Genomic DNA, 13,009 nt, shown 5'->3' on the forward strand with positions numbered 1-13,009 from the left:
GTTTTATCATTATTGAGTAATACAGATAAAACAATTCGATTATTCGAAGCGTAAGTGAAGTTATCACAAAAGATTGAGATAGAGATTTAACTTTTGACGTAGTCATGGTTGAAATTAGAAAATAAGGTGCATCTTAACTTTTGACGTTGTCTTGGTTGAATTCCGGAATTCAAGGGGTTTAAAGAAAATCTTCGAAATCTTAAAAGATTTGATTCTTCGGCGAGTAAGGAAATTAAGATTTCTATAATTAAATATGGTGATCTGCCTCGATTACTCTGTCTGATATTTCCATTATAAATTAAACTCTTCCGTTCCATTATTCTCACCATTCCTATATATTTTCCTTCTTAGTCCATACATACAAAAGATTGTGAAAATGCTTAATCCAGTTCTAATCCTTGATATTTTCCTAATTATCATTTCTGTCATCCTTCTTTTCAATCTTCCACCAGAAAAAATATGTTTACTTCTATTATTACCTTGGGGTGATACTATTCTTAATTCTACCGTATCTTTATATTGCTATTCATATTAATATCCACGGTTTGTAACCTCCGTGTTGTTATTGGGCTTTATATTTTCTCTTATATTTTGGAGCTCTTTGCCTTTTTATTATCCTCTCGACCTCTGGTAAAGCGAGTAATGGTCCAGAATTCGTAAGTGTGGAGTTTTGAATGAACTTAATGTTTTAAACAAGAAAGAACGTAATAGCACGATTTGATTTGTCAAATTACCAGAATCACTGAGAATAGAACTATCAAGAATATATTTTCCTGATACGTTTGAAGGTTGAACAGATTGAACGTGTCGTGTAACATGGCACATGATGACGTTATGGTCTGTGAATCATCACGCTTCATTAGAAACTCAGCATGACTTACTGTAATATAATCACGTTGATCAAGTGTCATTATATTATACTAACTCATGCATCAATTTCCAACACTACTTCAAAATCATTCATAATTCAAACTCAAATTTTTAAAGAAATTTAGAAACTAAATTAGTTTCCTTCATGATGTAATACAGATAACAGAAAGAGATAACTAATTTCAGGCAAGAAGAGTTATGAAAATATCTTCAGAAATATCGAAGATATTTATGATGATATTTTGGAATTTCTAAGTTCGATGGTTGATGAAGAAAGATTTTTCCGCAAGATTTTAACATGAGTATGGAACAAGATATTCGTTGAAGGTTTCATCGGATCCAGAATTACCTGGATTCGTTGAATATATGGTATGGTTCTTGTATTTGGCCTTGATTTTCTTCATGGTTTGCTCAATCTGTTTTTTAGTACCAAATTTTCTACCGAGCGTTCCTAACACTCCCTTCTTTATCATCAAACTTTTGGCCGTTTAGACCATCTACAATTTTTCTGTTCCCTCTGCATTTAATGCTACAATATCTGAATCATCATTTATCAATACGAGGTGGTTTCAGGGGAATTGTGTTTTTAGATGATTAAACACTGATGGTAATATGGTGAAATATAAAAGGTTCCCCGGTAACAATAAAAGAGCACGCATAGAAATCAAAGTTATAATATGGTTGTTTCGAACGAAAAGCCGAAGTTGATTTGCTGGAGCTGTGACAAAATTGGCTAATTCGAAAAGGGATGGAAAAATTATTTTCGATAATAACAACGCCAAAGGAGCTAGCACAGATACGTGTTAAACGTTTACGTAAGTTCCAGTTGTTTTCAGGTGCATAACAATATGCATAAGTCTTTTCTTCCGTAGATGAAGTACAGTTGGTTCATCCTCTCGATTGAGGTGTTTTCAAGAATCATGAAAGGTTTGAACGCAGATTGTAATCGTCAAGATACAAATGAGGTTTAAGATGAAATCAAGTGGCAAACTTGAAGAATTGTTTAGTTTCATATGTTATAATCAGTATTTTAATTCATTTTAATTGTCCAATGTTATTAGTCCACAGTGGATAGTCCTCAGTTAACAGTCTAATAATTCATATATAGTTTAATATATAATATTCGAATTAATTAATACGTATCGTAACCCGTGTACATGTCTCAGACTCGGTCACAACTGAAACTATATATATTATTGTAGAATCAACCTCAACCCTGTATAGCTAACTCCGGCATTAATGCATATAGAGTGTCTATGGTTATTCCAAATAATATATATAGATGCGTCGATATGATATGTCAAAACCTTGTATACGTGTCCCGATATTTAAAGTGCGTAAAATAAATAACAGGAATTAAATGACGATAAATAAAGTACGTAAAGTAAATAACAGAAATTAAATGACGATAAATAAAATTGCGATAAATATACTGCGATAAATAAAATGTAATCAGTTAGCTAGGAACAGTTAGCGTGGATTCTTAACAAAATTTTTCTCATAGTTAATTTGTTTGTTTCTAACAAATTTTATTTTTATCCAATGTTTTCTTCATTATGCCACTTGTTGGATTCTGATAGGTCAAAATCCAAATATGAAATTTGAATGAAAATGGTTATTCTATGGTGAACGAATACGTATGTCCGTGGATGTAAGTAGGATAGTAAATGACTGTTGAATCAGCTTCGACGAATGTACAGTGTAACTTATTAAGGTGAAATCTAAATATTCCTCGGGTATTACCTACCCGTTAAAATATTTTCACCATTAACAGTTTGTACAAAAGAATTTTTAATTACAATCTTTATGAAAAGAAACAGAGCTTGGATTGCTGCAGGCGGGGGTAGATTAGGTTAAAAAAGACATGGATGCCGCGGAAGAGGCGCGCAAGGCGGTGGAGGTGACTGCGGCGGAAACAAAGACCGCACTGATTGAGGAAAGGAAGAAAAATCGCGAGTTAGTTGGTGCGGTTGACCAGGCTAAGGGGGAGACAGAGCGCCTGCGGTTGGAACTAGAAAGGGTTTGCAGGGAAATGGATGATGCGGTGACTGGCCGCGAGCTGGCAGAGGCAGACTTGTTAAAGCTCCGCACCGCCCTCCCTACCATTGCGCAAAAGGTGATAGAGTCGGACCCAGTATCCGAAAAGTTCAATGTCTATGTTGACGCGGTGAAGGACCATGACCGCAATAAGGTGATGCTCGAGGTGATCCAGGGCTGCGACCTTACTCTACCATACCCCCAGGTTGTTTAGAAATACTTGAAGGAGGGTACAGCTGAGGCGCTCCTTGAAGCTGAGCAGGCCATCCATTCCATCCCGATCCCCTTAATAAACGCTTTCGCTGTGGATCCAAATATGTTAGTTGATGGGTTCCATAAGGAGGATTTATAATTGTAACGCTTTAAACGCTTGCACCGTAAGTCCTGTGCTTAGACAGACAATTTGTAATTATAATTTTTGAGCCCTAAGTCCCATGTTGGGCAGGTATTGGAAACAATTTTTATTTTTAATAACTTAGTTGTATTATATATTCTTGTGTCATGCATGCGTCATGTATTAATTGTTTATATATCGCGAATGAAAACAAAGGACGAACCGCATGCCCATGCACATAATTAACCAAAACTCATGCGCACACGCAGGTACTGCGTAAAATAAAATAATACTTTAGTAATTTTACCTTTAACAGTTTAGACTCAAAAGCTACTGCGTTATCGCTTTGTCATGTGCTAGAGGTGCACTTTAGCTGTATGGTAAGCAACGCAACTAAAAACAAACCAATGCTTTTATACTTAAGAGTTCCTCATGCAAACCAATGCGAGAGTAATAATGCACAAGCAACCCAATGCTTGTATTTTTAAGTCGACTTGGCAGCCATCTAGTCTGCGTGGCGCTTGGTTAGGGGAAAACCAATTCCCTTCACCTGTCGTTAATGTCTAGCCTTGTAACCAAACAGGCGTCTGTCGCACGGGGGCTAGAGGACACCCCTTAAGTAGGCAGGAATCACATACAAAAAAGAAAGATATATACAAAGGTATGCGCGAGTAAATATTTTAATTGGCATTAATCATGATTACAACCGCGACACATCAAACGGACGAAAATTACACAAGGAAAAAATAATGTGCTAAAATATTTGGAGTGATCAGGTCCAACCAGCTACATGTAACATTTTTTCAACAACATCGCGTGCCAAGTGCATTTCACAGGTTTTCCATCTAATGTCGCGAGATGGTATGCCCCGGTGTTGCTTGCTCCCATTACCTTATATGGACCTTCCCAACGGGGGCCCAACTTCCCAGTATCTTCCGCATGACTCGCATCATTCTGACGCCAAACTAAGTCCCCGCACTTATAAGAGTGCGAACGCACACGCTGATTGTAGTACTTTGCAATTTTCTGCTTATTATTGGCTTCGTTTATCGCCGCAGAAAGTCTGCGTTCTTCCAACAAATTAAGATTTTTCCGCAAAGCTTCTGAGTTATTCTGCTCGTCGAAATTCTGTATGCGGAACGTTGGTACCCCAATCTCTGAGGGCACAACAGCTTCTGACCCATAGACCAAACTGAACGGAGTCTCACCAGTGCTTGCTTTGGGTGTTGTTCTGTGTACCCGTAAAACCTTTGGTAGTTCATCCACCCAACCAATGCGACCATGACCCAATCTAGCTTTGATTCCAGCCACTATATCCTGGTTGGTGACTTAGCACTGGCCATTCGCCTGCGGATGCGCAACAAATGTAAAAGTTTGCTTAATATTAAGCTCCGCACACCAACTACTAAAAGGATCCCCCGCAAACTGCGTACCGCTATCACTAACGATTTCGTTTGGTATGCCGAATCGACAAACAATGTCCTCCCATACAAAATTTCGCACCTTTTTTCCTAAAATTGTTGCTAGCGGTCGCGCTTCAACCCACTTTGTGAAATAGTCAATTGCAACAATCAAGAATTTGATGTTTCCTGCGTTTGCAGAGTATGCGTAAGATACTGATGTAAGTAGCATATGGTATAAAATAAATGATAATATTACCTCGGCCTTTCGGAAATGGTCCGACTATGTCAATTGCCTATTTGCAGAATGGCCATGGTGACGAGACTGGGATCATTGGGTGCGCAGGTGCTCTGCTGATAGGCGCATGTATTTGGCAAGATTCGCATTGTTTAACTATGCGAGCAGTCTCTGCGTACATAGTGGGCCAATAATAACCTAGCCGCATAATTTTTGACACAATAGACCTGTGCCCCGAATGAAGAGCGCATGCACCCTCATGCACCTCGCGTATAACTTCCTCTGCCTCTTTTGGGCCAATGCACCTTAAATGCGGCCCTAAATAATTTTTTCGATATAGGACCTCACCTTCAAGGGCGTACAGTGGTGCCTTAGTGCGGACTTTCTTTGCATCAACAGAATCCGCAGGTGAGATGCCATCTCGCAGAAAAGTAATGATGGGTGTCATCCACGTCGAGCTGAATTCCTCCACATGTGCCACTAAAGGCATCATAACAATAGACTTCGCATGTAGTTCTTCTATAAGAACTTTCTTCCCCAAATGATCAAAGGCCAAAGCAGCCAATTTGCAAAGCGCATCGGCCTTCTTATTTTGCCCCCGCATTACGTGGGAGATTTGAAAAGCCTCAAACTGGCCAGTGAGGTTATGAACAAGCGATAAATATTGCTGCATGGCTATGTCATGCGCTTCAAAGTATCCGCTGACTTGACTGCATACTAGCTTTGAATCCACATAAGCGTGAAGAATTTTAACATTTAATTTATGCGCAATACGCATACCTGCCAACAAAGCCTCATATTCTGCGTCGTTGTTCGTAACAGCGAAATTGAACCGCAACGCATATGTGTGCTCTTCGCCATCTGGGCCAGATAAAATTACACCTGCACCCGCGCCAGCTGCGCTGCAGGCACCATCAGTATATAACTCCCATGATGACAAGGGTGGTGCAGGCGCATCCTGCTGCTCAGCCGATGCCTCAACATCCGCAGGCAATTCTGCTAGGTAATCCGCAAGTATTTGACCCTTAACCGCGCTTCGCGAAGAAAAATTTATTTCGTGTTCTTCTAACTCAACTGCCCATTTAGCCATTCAGCCAGAAATTTTAGGCTTATATAGCACCTGAAAGAAAAATGATTGCGTTAGTCAATGCGGTAGCCCTGGACATTGCCGCAAATTAGGTTTTTACCAACCTGTTTGATCGGTTGATCAGTTAGAACCACAATTGGATGTGCTTGAACGTACCAGCGTAAACGCCGCGCCGTGTGGACTAGCGCATATACTAGCTTTTCTATTGGTGTATAGTTTACTTCGCTTGCTGTCAGCATCTTGCTTACGAAGTATATCGGCATTTGCGTCTGAGAAAACCTCAACGTTACTTGTACACGAAATAAATAATTCATATAAGTAAAAGAGAATTGATTACCTTTCCGCGATCTGCGATAAGAACCGAGCTGATAGCTTCTTTCGATGCCGCAAGGTACAGAGTAAGCGTTTCTCCTGATACCGGCGCGGTGAGTGTTGGTAACTCAGCGAGCATCTTCTTCATCTCCTGAAAAGCTGATTCTGCTTCCTGAGTCCATGCGAAATCTTTTTTCTTTAAACAATTCCTCAAAGTATTGAAGAATGGCAGCTGCCTCTCTGCGGCTTTCGACAGAAACCGCGTGATCGCCGCGAGTTTTCCGGTTAGACTCTGCACATCTTTCTTTGTTCTTGGAGATGGTAAACTATTGATAATACTAAAAACGAACATATATTTCATAGCATTATTCCTCAAGAAAGACAAGCTTTTAGTTGCAACTGTTCTATTTACAAGTGATATTCGTTTAAATAATAAAAGGTGAAGACAAAAGACAGATTCGACGAATTGAAGACGCAAACGACCAAAAAGCTCAAAAGTACAAAATACAATCAATGAGGTTCCAATTATTGATAAGAAACGTCTCAAAATTACAAGAGTACAAGATTCAAAACGCAAAGTACAAGATATTAAATTGTACGCAAGGACGTTCGAAAATCCGGAACCGGGACCAGAGTCAACTCTCAACGCTCGACGCAACGGACTAAAAATTACAAGTCAACTATGCACATAAATATAATATAATATATAATTAATTCTTAAAATTAATATATATATTATATTATATTATAAAACCGTCGGCAGAAGAAAACAACCAAATTTGAGCCTCCCCAGCTGGCCATGCGATCGCATGGCCTTGAAGAGCAAAGCTCATGCGATCGCATGAGCTCCTTTTTCAGTTCACAGGCCTATAAATTCGCAGTTTGGTGAACGTAAAATCCATCCATCAATCTCTCTATCTATATGTAAACGTATATATTTATATTTATATTTTAATTTTAATTTTAATTTTAAATCCTAATAATAAGGGTATGTTAGCGAATGTTGTAAGGGTGTAAGTCGAAATTCTGTCCGTGTAACGCTACGCTATTTTTAATCATTGTAAGTTATGTTCAACCTTTTTAATTTAATGTCTCGTAGCTAAGTTATTATTATGCTTATTTAATCCGAAATAATCATGATGTTAGGCTAAAAATATTAAAATTGGGTAATTGGGCTTTGTACCATAATTGGGGTTTGGACAAAAGAACGACACTTGTGGAAATTAGACTATGGGCTATTAATGGGCTTTATATTTGTTTAACTAAATGATAGTTTGTTAATTTTAATATAAAGATTTACAATTGGACGTACCTATAAATAACCATATACACTCGATCGGACACGATGGGCGGGGTATTTATATGTACGAATAATCGTTCATTTAACCGGACACGGGAATGGATTAATAGCCACTAGAATTATTAAAACATGGGTGAAATTATGTACAAGGACACTTGGCATAATTGATAACAATGTATTAAAACCTTGGGTTACACTCAGTCGACATCCTGGTGTAATTATTAAACAAAGTATTAAAATCTTGTTACAGTTTAAGTCTCCAATTAGTTGGAATATTTAAACTTCGGTTATAAGGATAATTTGACGAGGACACTCGCACTTTATATTTATGACTGATGGACTGTTATGGACAAAAACCAGACGGACATATTAAATAATCCAGGACAAAGGACAATTAACCCATGGGCATAAAACTAAAATCAACACGTCAAACATCATGATTACAGAAGTTTAAATAAGCATAATTCTTTTATTTCATATTTAATTTCCTTTATTTTATATTTAATTGCACTTCTAATTATCGCATTTTTATTTATTGTTATTGTATTTAATTGCACTTTTAATTATCGTACTTTTTAATTATCGCAAGTTTATTTTATCGCACTTTTATTATTCGCAATTTCATTATCGTTATTTACTTTACACTTTAAATTAAGTCTTTTATTTATTTAATATTTTACATTTTGTTTTAACTGCAACTAAAGTTTTTAAAATCGACAAACCGGTCATTAAACGGTAAAAACCCCCCTTTATAATAATAATATTACTTATATATATATTTGTATTTTTATAAATTTAAACTAATATAGCGTTAAGCTTTGTGAAAAAGATTCCCTGTGGAACGAACCGGACTTACTAAAAACTACACTACTGTACGATTAGGTACACTGCCTATAAGTGTTGTAGCAAGGTTTAAGTATATCCATTAAATAAATAAATAAATATCTTGTGTAAAATTGTATCGTATTTAATAGTATTTCCTTGTAAAATATAAAGCTATTTTATATACACCCCGCATAACATCAAGTATTTTTGGCGCCGCTGCCGGGGAACTTAAAAATTTAGCTTAAAAGCCGGAAGCGCAACGCTATATAAAAAAAAAGATTGTTATTTTTAGTTTACTTTTATAAAAATACGTTTTTGTAAAAATACGTTTTAAAAATTCAAAAATATAAAAAGAAAAACAAAATTTTATATATTTTTAAGAGTTTGTTAAATATATAAGTTTTATAAAGTTTCTTTATTTTTATTTTTAGTATTTAAAAATATAAATTTTATTTAAATATTGTGTTTTTTTTATAAAACATCAAAACAGCAAAACAGAGAAAAAAAAATATAAAAGTTTACGGGCTACACTGTAGCAGCCCAACTCATCTGGCCCGATTTTCTACTTCATGCGATCGCATGAATATATAGCATACACTCCATGCGATCGCATGGAGTGATTTGACTCGTCTGAAACATAAGCTGTACGAAATTAGGGTTTATAATAATAATTATTATTAATTAATAACCCTAATTAGGTTATAATTATTTTATTATTTAGTTTAGTTTATTTATAATTTGTATTTTAAGTCTAAATTAGTTTTAATAATTTATAAAATTAATAGTTTTATAAAATAAATAATATAAAAATAATATTTTTATAAAAATTGTAATTTTTACAACTTTTTATATATTTTTATATTTTGTCCCTTTTTAATAGTTTTAGCGTAATTTTTGTATTTTTCGCTCGTATTTATTTTTAATTCATAGTTTTTGCCATAGTTATTTTTATTTCTAGATTTTTAGGCCTTGCCTTAAAATCCCTTAAGTGCTTTTTCTTTAGACTAAGATTTAGGTGCTTTAGAATTTTGCGACGCCTTTTTAAGTTTTAGTTTCTTTTTAAGTTATTGCCATTTGGGATATAGTTTTACTTGTAAGCTTTAATATTTTTAGAAGCAACTTTTAATTTTTAGTTTTTAGTGCCTTTTTAAGTTTCAACGCGCTACTTTCTTATTTTTATTTTTCGACGCCTTTTACCTATGTATCAATTATCATTCCAATTAGTAATCTCAATTTGCGATTATAATTTTAAGTTAGTGATAGTAATAAGGTTGGGTTAGTCGAGTGTTTTTAAGTTCTATAAGTCATTTCTTTTTATTTCTTATTTTCCGACACCTTTTATTTTTCAACCCTTTTCTTTTTCTTTTTCGACGCGCTCTTTTTCTTTCTTATTTCTCGCTATTCTAGTTTTTAGGACATAGATTTATATTTTACTTCTTATCTAAATTTCTTAAAATTGCGAAAATTTATTTTAAGTAGTTAAATTAATAGACATCAAAATTTTCTGGTTCGTAGTAATAGTTGGATTTGTACGTGGACCGGGTTATTGGACCCAAACAGTCCTCAATTATATTGAGACCAAACGAATCCTGCCCCTCTGCTGCATCTTTTGGCTATTCGAAACGTGGGCAAAATCAAAAAAGTCTATTAATTGGATAACTTATATAATTTTTCTTTCCTTTTTAAAAACTAATAGGATATTCAGTGAATGCACCGAGCAAGACGTTCACCACCTTTTGTATGTTCACCACCTGTAACTAGATCAAGACATTTAGCAAATATTACCGCTGTTGATTTTTCTTTAGAATCGCCATCCAGTCGACCAAGTACTCCAGTTCAAATTTCTTATAATTCATTTTTTGAACCCGACCTCACAATTGAGAATCCGGAGAATATTCAGGGACGATTCATAGATCCTGAACCATTAAATTTTCCTCCAGAACCACCAATCATTCAAACAGAGATTGTTGAGGAACGAACCATTAAATCAGAATCCTCTAGTGATTCCGATTCAACAAATTCAATTATGGAGAATCTGGAACCTTTAAGTATGGAAGACCGAATGAGAGCTAAACGCACTGGCCAAGGTTACGCAATTACTCATCCAGACATTAATTCGCCAGATTATGAAATCAAAGGACAAATTCTACATGTAGCGACCCGACCAAATCGTCACTGACGGCGCCGTCTACTTAGGTCCCGTTACGTGGTCATAAGTCTTTAAAACAACGTTTGACCAAAAGTATGTCGCATTTATTTCAAAAGTAAAGATGTTTCAAGGTTTACAAAGTAGTTCGACAACTAGTTACATAACAAAGTTTAAAGTACGATTGAAACATATGCGACACAATTTAAAAGTAGCCAAAAGACGCTCCACGTATGCATGTATACTCGATATCCAAGCAAAGCATCAAAAGTAATGAGCGGAAGCATGTATCACAAAACGTTCAAGGACCTGAGAAAAACATAGAATCTGTCAATGAAAACGTTGGTGAAATCATAGGTTTAAGTAAGTAAGTACAAATGAACCACAAGATTTGTAACATTGATATAATAGTAATACATTCCAAAAGTTTGTTTCACGAGCACCCAATTATCAATGCTTAACTTTTCTTCCATAGAACCCCATCACAATAGTGTTAGAACATATACTGTTTCACGAAAATATATTTCATTCGTAAACGGTAGCGAACCATTTGAATGAGGGTTTGTTAAACCCATATGGATCCATACAACATAAGTTCTCGCTTACACCCGGCAAGTGTAACTAATGATAATCGAATTGAGGATTTTGTTCTAAACTCGTATGTAGAATGTTTGTTTTCCTGTACTTGTGTTCACTTAGTAAAAGAAATGTTTATGTTTTCTCATCCCAAATGTAAGTTCAAAAAGAGTAAAAGTGGGACTATGATCTCACCTTGAGTGCACGTATGAAAAGTACTTCACAAAGTAACGTGTGCGAAGGATAGTGCTAGTCTTGACCTAAACAAATAGGTCGTATCAATAACGGTAAACACGATAGGTCAAAGATGTTCAATTAGTCCTACGGCTAGTTACGACTCGATTATGTAGCATGTGAAATCAAATTGTCAAGTTTCATGCAAGATACAAGTATATAAACAAGTTAGGAAGGTTGCATAATCATTTGGTTAAGTTTGACAAAAAGTCAAACTTTGGTCGGTCAAAGTCAACGAAAAAGTCAACACGTTCGGGTCGGGTCCCGAACAATTTTTTTGAGGTTTTTAATCATGTATGAGCATGTTAGAACAAGTTACGTGTGAATCGAAGGTGCGTAGCATAGCATACATTATTCGAAAATTGACAAAGTTGGACAGACCACTTTGGCGCGATGCGCGGGTATATGGCGCGCCGCGCCATTACTTGTACAGAGAAATCTGGCAGTTTTTAAGTTTTATGCACGAACCTAACTTCAAACAATCACCATTTATGACCCGCAAACAACCAAAACATGTATCTTATATCATCGGAAAGGTATTTTGACAAGGAAAACAACTAAACACATTTCAACAATCACATTTACTTTTACAACAACCAAAATCATATTCAAGGCTCCTCATTAAATGCATTCAAGTTCATAAATGAAATTTGATGATTCGGCAACCAATTTACATGAATGATATGCCGTTTCGAAGGTGATCAAGCATACAATACAACCTAACACTTACAAATAACATTTCATGTCATTCAAAGCATTAAATGTTCACATTAAATTCTATCAAACCCTAACCAACAACATCAAAATCACTAATCATGTTTATGAAGTTTTCTAAGACAACCTACACATCAAATTGAAGCTAGTGATACTAGGAACACATTTAATACATGCATTTATCACTTTTAACAACATTCAAACAACCAAATCACCAAATCAAACACACCAAAGTTCATATTCAAACTAGTTACTTCAAATAATGAAATCGAACATATAAATCATATATTCATGTTAGACTTGAGCCATAGACACTAATTAACAACTTTATAAGTTAAAAACATCAAGAACACAAAATCTAGTGATTTTAGAAAGTTACCCAAACTTGATGAAATCGGTATGGAATCGAAGAAGAAGATGAGAGGATTCCGAATATGCAATTTGTTTAGATGGATGCTTGCTCAATTTGATTTGGATGATGAATCCTTGAAGTGGTGTTTGAGAGATTTGGTGAAAGTGTTAGAGAAAAAGGAAAAAGAAAAAAAGAATTAATGAATGGATGAGAGTGAAGGGTTGACTAGTTGACCTAGTCACCTCTTTGCTCTCTTGGCAACAATGGTCCCTCAAGTTTGGTTGCGGGTGCGTGAATTACCTAAACGAGATATTTTAAACGCGTATTAACGAGGGATGTCATAATCATATAACGGACTTTAAATAGTTAAATAGAAAAGTAAACGGAAAAAGGCGGGATGTTACATTACCTACTCCTTAAAAGAAATTTCGTCCCGAAATTTAAGTAGGCGTGGTAGTTGTTGTTTCTTCCTCGACATTTTGCGTTTCAGGAATCGGGAATAAGTGAGGGTGTTTCTTTTGCATTTGATCTTGCCTTTGCCAAGTAAACTCGGGTCCTCTTTTGGCATTCCAACGAACCTTGAT

The sequence above is a fragment of the Rutidosis leptorrhynchoides genome, chromosome 9 (assembly GCF_046630445.1).
Source record: "Rutidosis leptorrhynchoides isolate AG116_Rl617_1_P2 chromosome 9, CSIRO_AGI_Rlap_v1, whole genome shotgun sequence".
NCBI classification, from domain to species: Eukaryota; Viridiplantae; Streptophyta; class Magnoliopsida; order Asterales; family Asteraceae; genus Rutidosis; species Rutidosis leptorrhynchoides.